Below are 10,504 nucleotides of genomic sequence, written 5' to 3' on the forward strand. Positions count from 1 at the left end.
GCTGCCTCTCCCTTCCCCTCATCGTTCCCTATTCACGTTGCTCCGCGTCGTTCCCTGGTCCCTGCCACTCGAGGATTACGGTGTTGGGACCAGCCTTTCGAGTCCTCGAGTATTATCGAGCTCGACACGGAGCCGCGCTGAGGCGTCCGCCGCACTCTCATCCGCCTTCTCTTCTCTCGTATTCCTCGCCACTGTCGCCTCTCGTGCACCACGGTCTACTCCACGTTGATGCTGCCTCCTCGCTCATCCTCGGCAGAGAACTTTCGCGACTCTCATACCGAGGTTCCTTTAAAACCAAACGTCAGGCCACTGCATTCTCCACCTGTCCGCGTCTTCTGGTTCTCCGTATACATACCTCTTTCCTTCCTCCTCTTTCCGAGTTTTTTCTACTTTGTTAGTCTATTCTGGTCACCAACATTATCTAGCCATCGCAATCTTTTACAATACTTGTCTATAGTATATTAATTTATTGTTATCTATTTGCTGCAACAACGACATAACTCCAAAAATTTTGTAATTGCTTGCAAGAAAACGGAACTATAGAGAAAAAAGAAACATATGTCATTGTCTATAAAAATATAAAGATAGAATTCAAAGGTCGGTTTCTTATTAAAATCTTTCAATTTTTAATATTAACCGTAATAATATAAATATCAAAACTTTGACATTGAAACAATTATACAATTTTCTCTTTAAATCTATAATTTCCGCCATTAAAAGTGAATCTCGCGAGTCTTCAGCATCTAATAAATAACAACACTCGACCTTGAGTTAAAACGTGAAATAGATCTACTAACTCTGCTTCTTTCCTTTCCTCAATTTTCCTCGACTCAGTCTATTTCCTGTTCCACTTTCTTCTCTTTCCACCCCCCTCTCTCTCTCTCAGTCTGTCTGTCTGTCCGTCTCTCTCTCTTCTCGCTTGTCACGGCATCACGTCATACCGCAGTCCCGCTGCCTGCCACCTCCATCAAACTGCCGGCGCCTCCAGCAGCGGCAGACAGCCGCTACGCGCGCACGTGAGCGTATCGACACTCGCGCGCGTGCACACATACGTACACACGTACATGTGCACACACAGGCACGGCACGTCTCCGCGTCAGGTCGGCATACAGATGGATACGGATGTCACGGCAGTAGCGCGGTTCTCCACTCACCGTCCTCTCTCCGTTCTCCTCTAGCCCCTTACTCCCGGCTTCGGCACGCACTTCGCTTGATTCACTCTTTTTCTCCTTCCCTCTCGCGCCAGCCCGCCATCTCCTTTCAGGGATGTCGGTGGTGAGATGGCGAGGAAGCGAGAGGCAGGAGAGAAAGAGAAGCGAGCAACCGCACGAACTGAGGCATCGTATCCCTCACGCCCTGTATACGTGGTGTCCTAAGTATCACGGATTTTCTCTCGGCTGTGAGTTTCTGTGGAAAATTTTTAGCGATTTTGTCTGGGGACTGAATCTGTGATTGGATCTTAAATTTATATCTCGCTCGCATAAGGTTTATTTGAATTTATACAATTTTTTATTTCTGATATTTTACTTGCCTGAATTTAAATTATTTTCATGTCTCTATTTTTTAAATTATATATACATTATTCTTATTTGTACAATTAAGTTCAATGTATTTAGTTAACCCTTAAACGCCTTTTCAGTATCTTTAGCTTTCCTCTTCCAATGCTTAACTTTCTTATTAATGTTGTGGCGACTCGCCGCCAGAGGTCCAACGACATCAGGACTCGCTCGGATTCGCGTGAGCACCGCAGGCACGCTCCCTTTAAATAGAATATCAATCTAAATTCATTCCAGCTGATGAACCATCATACAAATCAAAGTGAAGTGCAGAGTACGTGAAGGAAAGTACTTGACGTACCCTGCTACGTCGTCTTGGGCTGTATGATGTTTTATCAGCTAAAAATTTGCTTTTGTGGCTCATACATCACGTCACCAATGTGGACATCTGTACGAAAATGTTCATGTCCACTAAGGAGGCCTGACTCGAAGCTTTTTGATCGGCCGGTCCCACACTACATCGTCTTACTGATGAGTCTAGTTTGGGACCTGCCTTAGACGCCTGGAATTAATTTGGATTGATGTTCTATTTAAAGGGAATTCGCGGTGCTCACGCGAATCCGAGCGAGTCCCGTTGGACCTCTGGTGGCGAGTCGCCGCATAAAGATACATATATTTTTTGGTACTGTTATGTTCCTTACCGTTTAATATTTTGATTTAAAAAATTGTACATTTTTATAAAAGTTATAAGCAATCGAATTGAGTTGGGTATCCCAAGTGTGTTATTAGTGTGACAATTAGCTTAATCTACAATGTGTTCTTGGCTTTTTGTTTCTTACTTTTTACTTCATGCCTTTTTCCTTCTTTGCGTTTTATCGACAATCGTGTTTCTTTTCACGTGCCTGTTTCAAAGTTCGTCAACTTTTAACTCGGACGCCAAAAAACGAAAAAAACTTGATAAAAAGCAAAAAGGTAAGAAATAAAAAGTGGCAGAAAGCGAGAAACAAAAAACAAAGAGCTCATTGTAGAGTAGGCTTTGAGGGTTGAGAGAAAGTACGTGATTTTTTGAACACCCCGTACGTCATTGCTTCATGGCCCCAACCCCGTTTTCCACGCTGGGCGGCACTCACCGTCTCTTTCGCCAGCTCTTCCTTTCGCGCCGCTGTTGGCGAAACGATATATCGGGTAAACCGTGAAAAAGAAGTTTCGGAGCTACGTTCGAACGTAATTTCTCTCTAATTAAGTGCAAAAGGCAGAGTCCCAAGAACGAAGCAATTAAAAGTTTAAATTTTACAGATATGTAATATAAATCAAAGCCGACGATTTTCCGCTCTTTATTCAAATTTCTCCCAATAATTTTGCCTTCTGTGAGAAACAATTCTCGAAACTCAAATGTTAAGCTGCCCGCCGTGTCACTCTTTGATATATAATCTTTTGATAATTAATTCGATCGCTTTCTATATTTACACGTCGAGCGTTAAATGGTATCCTGTGTTTCACGGTTCACCCGTTGTGCATTGCATCGAGGGTCCAGCGACCGTCTAACTGCGCGCCTCCGAGTTCGAGACTGGAACGGCTCGAGTCTGGGAAGGAGAATGGGGGTTGGGAGCAGTTCGAACGTTTCGGAATCTCCGTTACCGCTTTCACGTATAAGGGCGACTACTCTTCGATATCCCGGCAGCCGAGCTTCGTGAGATCGCCACCAAGAAACCGTTTTCCCGGGAAAAACGTGCGGCGCGTAGACATGGACGTCGCGACGTAAGAAGATGCACTAATTATAACTCGGCACTCATTTAAAATTCATTTAAATTAATTTCAAAAATAATAAAATACAGTAAAATAATAAAATATAAAACATTCGTTTTAAGCGATGAAAACTGTGTTTTCTCCAAAATCTGGATTGAAAAACTTGGTGCATTATTATAAATATGGTTCTCATTAATATTATTTATCTGACAGAAGAATGAAAAACAATAATATCAAAATAGGAAGATCCACGTTGTGTTATGTAATGAAAATTAATAATAAATCTAAACATGTTAAATTCAAGTGCTACTATGTATAAAATATATCTAACTCGTATGACATGTGTATAAAAGTCATAAAAATAAAGTTTTTCTAACGAATTAAGCAGGATAAGTCACGGGATCCTAAGAAAAACTGTAACGCTTACGAAAAACCGCACGTGGAAAAAAAAAGGAACTGTACAAAAATATTGCGCTTGCAAATTATATATTCTCGTTTCAACAATTCGTACGCTTGATTCTCTCTCTTTTGAAATTCTATTTCTATATGGATGGGACTAAACTCGTAACACCTTTTCGTGACGATTTCAGTTATAATTTCATTATTTTGCACGCTATCATAGAAATTAACAACACGTTGAGAGAAGTGCAGATTTAATAAAATTAAAATTAAACTTGAAATTAAACGAATTCACATTGTGTTTCCGTAATAATTTACATTCGTACTTTTCCTAGACATACGTTACATATATTTTCCATCAAGCTAAAGCCGAATACCAAAATCACAGCGGGGCAAAGTCCCTGAGGAATCATACAAAAATATTACAATATTATCTATACCAATTAGCAATATAGACAAGATAAATTTCATTCTCTATGTCAAGGTAAATTCGTGGCACACCGTCATAGTTTGCGTTTCTCGAATCGCGACTCTTTCGTCGCAAGTCCGTACTCGGAAAAGCGAGACGCGTCGCGACAGTCAGGGCGAGGGTGAGTGAACTCGTGCGACGTTATCGCGTCCGCCGTGCAGCGCTAATTCGACGTCGAACGGACGCGTCGCGTCGCCTCGCGTCGCCTCGCCTCGCCTCGCCTCGCGTCGCGTCGCGTCGCGTCGCGTCACATCGCACCATTCTCGTATAGGAGTCCAAAAATGCGCGCGAATGTCGAGTCTCGCGTGTACACAGGGGGGTTCCCCGATCCCCTGTCTCCGTACTTTCTACTTCCTCTCCCGATGGGACACTCCGTATGCAGACGGGTGTCACGTGCAGGTGCAACATGCTCGCGTCCACTCGACGGGACGTGCGGGTTGATACAAATGCGTGACATTGTCCTCGCGCGCGCAGTCCTCGTTTCTTTTTTCCATGTGTTCTTTCTCAGATTTATGCTTTATCTTTTTAACCCCCCTGGCACGCCTGTCTCTCTCTCTCTCTCTCTCTCTCTCTCTCTCTCTCTATCTCTCTCTATCCATTCGTTCGCTTTTCTGATTTCTCTTTCCTTAGGTTTGTTCGCGTTTCTTGAAATCCTCACAAATTTTTGCACTCCAAACGAGATAAATATATTCAAGCGTCGAAAAGAGAGAAAGCGAGATTTCTAAGTGCAAAAAATACAAGCAACGCGAACCTCTTATCTCATTTATATAAGGTTTGTTCGCGTTACTTAAAGTTCTCACAAATTTTTACACTTGAAACGAGATAAATATATTTGGGCATTGAAAAAAAAAAGCGATAATTCAAGGGCAAAAAATACAAACGCGAATAGGCTTCTTATCTCTTATAACTTTCCGTTGCAATAAATGAATGCAGACTGCGGAAAATGACGTAAAATATAATACAGGTATATCGCTCATTTTCTACGACATAACTAAAACATTGTCATTTTTTAGTTGCTTGTAAAAGAAGAATGGGAACAGTAAAAAACATTTTTTATTTATATTAGAATCGGTCCACTTAAGTTTTTGTTAAAATTTTGTGTCGAATTTTTAATATATCCAAGTATTAATTTAACATAATATAATTATGTTATTTCAATATTATTTTTGTGTTAAATTTATGTTCAACATTTCTTAATGTTAAAATAATACAATTTATAGATAAATAAATAATATAAAAATGTTTTTTACAACGAAAAACTTAAAATAAATGAATAAAATGTGTTTAACATATTGTAGATGCTAAATTTATTGAAATAAGTTAAGATTTATATGTTAATTTAGCATATTATAAATCTTAATTTTAATGAAGAAATATGATTGCTTACAAATTGTGTCAGTGTTACATTTTTGTGTTAATTACATAATATTTGTGTCACTTTCTAACATATTCTTGTGTTAATTAAACATAAAAATTTGAGTGGACGTTTGGGAGATATGAAATATGTTTAACAAAAATTTTCCAACTGTGTAAAAGCACGTACTTTTATTCCTCTACAATCAGTTATACGCCAAAATTGTTGTATTTCAAAATTAATATTATAAAATTTTAATTCGAAACAATTCATTTTCTGAAAAACTTTGTTTTTCTTTTAGTGGTGTCGTTATTGTAATAAATGAGCAACATATAGTCAACGAAAATAGATAATAAAATTCTATTTGATTGACGAAACGTTTTTACCAATTATTTATACACAAACATCTTTATATTAAAATCCTACTTTATCCTTTCCGCCTAATCTCCTATTTTCTATTTTAAATATTCTCCAAGCATCGCGAAGAATACAGAAATCCGCAGTAATCCGCATCCCTACTCGGTATCCTATCGTTTCCTGATAATCTCCCTGACAATCGCCGGAAGCCGCGGAATGAATGATCGAGGTCAGGCGTGCCTTGTCGATGGCTTCGCGCAGAACGCGATGACGTTCCCCCTCGTTGTATGGAGGCAGAAGCGCGCGCGCCCGACCGGCCGTAAATCGCCGGTTAATGCGCGGGCTCGATTTACGCTTGTAATGGACGCCGCCTCGTTAAAGTCGTTCCGCTGGACGGGCCTCGCGATGGTGCGGCGCTATATCGCCGCGGAGAGACGCGAGGCGTGGCGGAGAGATGGTCGGGCACGATACGAGACGCGAGACGCGACGCGTGAAACGAGTGCCGACGATCGCAGGAACGCTTCCGCTCACGAGAAGCGTGAGAGACCGACCGTGGATCTTCGCGTCACGGCCTCGTGTACGGAACGATTAACCGCATCGCGATGGACAGCCATTCATAATTCATGATAAAAGGTCAAACGATCTACAGCATCGCGGCTCGTAATTTATCTCGATTGATCGACGATGATTGCGCAGGAAGGTGAATGCGCGTGTATCGGTGTGTGTATTACATGGAAGGTTTTGCTCAGGTATTGAAAAATTTAGCTTCGTACTAATTTGAAAAGAATGTTATTCGGCTATTAAAATAATTACAAGTAAGAATTGATGATAATGTCGCAAAAATAACAATTAACATTCTTTCGATATTCTAGTATATAACTATGTGATTAGAAAATTTCTGTTAAATTTAATACGTTTCATGCCCAGTCAAATTTTTGTGTTAATTTAACACAAAATAAATATGTAGAAAGTAACAGAAGTATATTAAGTGTTGGAAATATATAATTCATTCAAGTCCTTATAAAAATTTGGTATTACATTTTTAATATATTCGTAAATTTAACGTAATATGATTGTTATTTGAATATTTTGTGTTAAATTGATTTTCAACATTTCTTAGTGTTCAAATAATATAATTTATAACTAAATGAACAAAATAATTTTAAAAAATGTTTCTTAAAATGTAAATTCTAAAATAAATAAATAAAACGTTTTCATTTAACATTTAATTCAATTTTAATATTAAAATTTTTTAATTTATTGAAATACGTTAATTTTAATGAAGAAATACAATTATTTACAAATTATGTCACGTTTTTGTGTTAATTTCTCACATAATATTCGTGTTGCTTTCTAAAATATTCACCTTAAGTTAAATTAATACAAAAATTTAAGTCGATCGTTTGTAACACATAAAATGTGTCGAGTTTAACAAATTTCTCAAAACGAAAGATAAACGTAATTGAAGAGTAAATCGGAAAAGAAGCGTACTACGAGGAAAGTTATAGATATAACTGCTTCCTCTTCTATACGCCGATCAGAAGAATTAGTAAGTATAATAAACCGAAGCGCGCGAACAGAAGTAAGTTCGCGCGGCAAAGTTTTTAACGCCGAGTTCGATTCGCCGCCGGCAATTCCATTCACCTCTCTGCAGATGCTGCATCACGTTCTACTTTCGGTGATTATAACGCCGGCATTTGCCAAACTACTGCGCGCCAATCGGTTGCCAGTTGCACGTTAACATGGCGCGTGTCCGCGACGCCGATATTATGCGTGCCGCGCATAAAAATCTGCATTGCGGTTGTGATACCAGGGCCCGGCTGTTCCAGCTCGCTACGGGAAATCGTCCGCGCGTGTCGTCGCATTTATTGCGAAATCCGTAATGTCACATTCCGCGGCCGCCGATCCGTTACCATCGACGCGCCGACGACGCGTCGCGACGCGCTGGGAAACGCGAGTGATTGATCGATCGCGGAAGGCGAGCGAATCTGGAAGGGGAAAAATCAAAAACAACAGACCGATGTAAAATAGGAGAAGGACGAGTGGGAGAGGAGCTTGCTAATAAATAAGCGCGATCGATCGCGCGATCAATTGCGAGGACAGGGACAGCGGCTCTTTTGCGAAAATAGATGCAATTATGGCCATCGGAGATGGCGATTCGATGACTCACTGAGTTATACCTTGGGAAAATTATCACGTATAAAACTATCGTGCTCTACATTTCTCGCATGCGTGGACTCTTCGATGGAGATTTATCTTTAAAAAATGACGACGTCGCGCTCCTCCGTATTTTTTTTAAACATTAAAATAATAACTAACTTTCGAATTAAATGAAAACTAACATTTTATTTCTCTCATTCTCGTCAAAATTACTTGGAAAAGAACAATTTTACTGAAATATCTAAAAACGTAAGTATTTATAGATATAAAAATATTTTTGTTAAATCATTAAAATAATTAGATAAGAATACGGTAAAATATTTAATTAAAAGTAAAATATTCGAACATAAGTAATACGCTGCAAAAAATTTTGACAATACCCAGTTTGAGCGTTATATAATTATTATTCCGACAGTCCAACAAAATTATTTTCAGATCTGTATATATTTAGCGAAATATTTTTAGATACTTGAGCAAAATCATTTTTTCGATGTTAAAGTTGTGATTTGTTTCTTAATTGTATTCGTTGCATAATACATACCTAGAAAAACGTAATTAGTGTGAAATACACGCACATTGTATATCTCGTGCAATTCATCTTGGCGTTTGATATACAATTTTTAATAGTCCATAAATATTTAACATAAAACAAATTGCTCTATGTAGCTTTGTGATAAGCTACTAGCTTTCGCGCAAAATATATAAAATGATACATAGAATGATATGTGGAACCATGTCGAGGCGATAATGATGGAGCTATTTCAACATCACGCATTCTACCGCCCTTCGCAACGGAATATAAAATTACGATGGACATATATATGCACGGATGCACGTGTGTGCGGACATAATGTCACACTGGCGGTACGCATTGGCGATTACACGCACAATCCGCCATTATGTTCATGTCTTTGATACAAAATTCCGCGTACCTGTGCACTTCCAAAACGCGTTTATTAAATTAAGCATACTACAGCACGTGGAATATTTCGGAAATCATGAAACATCCTTTAATGAGGATTTTAACTAAACCTTTGAGAATTTATCGGCCCATTATCTGGAATAACTATTTCACTATGTGCTATTTCATAGATGTGTATATATAAAGAATAAAAAATATGAAAAAAATCAAATATTTTAATTTAAATAAATCACGGTGGTCGATACAAGCAGGAGATCAGCTTTTTCTTCTTGTTTTAATGTAACAAGGACGTTACAGGCAGTAACAAACAATGGTAAATCTAATCAATGCACGAAACAATTAAATTTGGCGAATTTCATCAGAAGCTTTCAAAACGTTAAAAATGATACAACACACCTGGACCAAAACACGAACAGAAACTGTCGTCAAAAAGACCGATTAGCTTTTAATGCATCGCTACATTTTTATGAGAAAAAAAAACGAGTTCTCTCGAAGAAGCCAAAAATCGAGTCATATTGACGTCCCAATGCCCCCCGTCGCGTTACCGCCCTCCCCTACGTTACGTCCATCCCCTCGACTTTCGTCACGACCCTTCTTTTTTATTTATGGAATGGCGTCGCGACGTCCTCGGACGATATTAATTCGAGCCCCTAAACGAGCGGAGAAACACGTGGTGACACGTGCCGCATCGGAAACAGAGACGAATGAGAGGCCATGTATCGCGCATCGTGCTCGATAGTGTCGGTTCAAGACTGGTCGTAATCACTGTATAAAGTGATTACCGAGTTGGCTGGATAATTTTGATTGCCGCGGTTTGACTGCCGAGATAACTGCAATTGTCGAAAGGGAGATGGAAAACTATGGAAGCGTGGAAGGCAAAAGCTTGTCTAAACTTTTCTTATCAGTAGAGACAGATTAATGAAGAATAGTCGCTCCATTTTGAAATAGAATAAATATTTCTTGGCCCTCCTATATAATATTTATTATACCTAATATAAAATAGATTTCAGCAACTACATCAAAATAAATATATATCGATAGAAAAATGTGTCTCAGATGTAAATGTCTTTTAATTAATTTAACCCCAGGGAGTTGTATTTATTAAGATATATTTCTATCCATACGAAGGCTATATATATCGATATATATAAACATAAAAATATATACTTAAGTGTGTATATGTTATTTTTGTCTCAAGCCAAATGAATCAATCTTATATTTAATTCGAGGGGGAAGGAGAACAAAAAATATTGATCTAATTTTAATATTGCTTTGTATCTATACCGCACAAAGTTGCGGTAAGATTAAGTACGTCAAGGATACTTTTTTGTCTCATTATTTGAAATCCCTTCTGACAGGATATACATGTTCGTCATCCGGAATTAAATGAATTAGCGAGCAGTTGCAAAAGATGGAACGAAAGTCACGTCGACCAAGTCACACGCCTCATTGAGATTCATCGCGGTAGATTCGAGGCGAAGCCGCCTTCGATCGACCAATCGGGGAAGGAATCAGAGGGGCGCGAGGAAGGGGGAATCATTGTGTAAACTCTCCTAGTGGGGTCCGTAGACACACGCACGTGCGTCACGATCGGATTAGGG

This window comes from Trachymyrmex cornetzi, unplaced genomic scaffold (assembly GCF_001594075.2).
Source record: "Trachymyrmex cornetzi isolate Tcor2-1 unplaced genomic scaffold, Tcor1.1 scaffold73, whole genome shotgun sequence".
Taxonomy (NCBI): domain Eukaryota; kingdom Metazoa; phylum Arthropoda; class Insecta; order Hymenoptera; family Formicidae; genus Trachymyrmex; species Trachymyrmex cornetzi.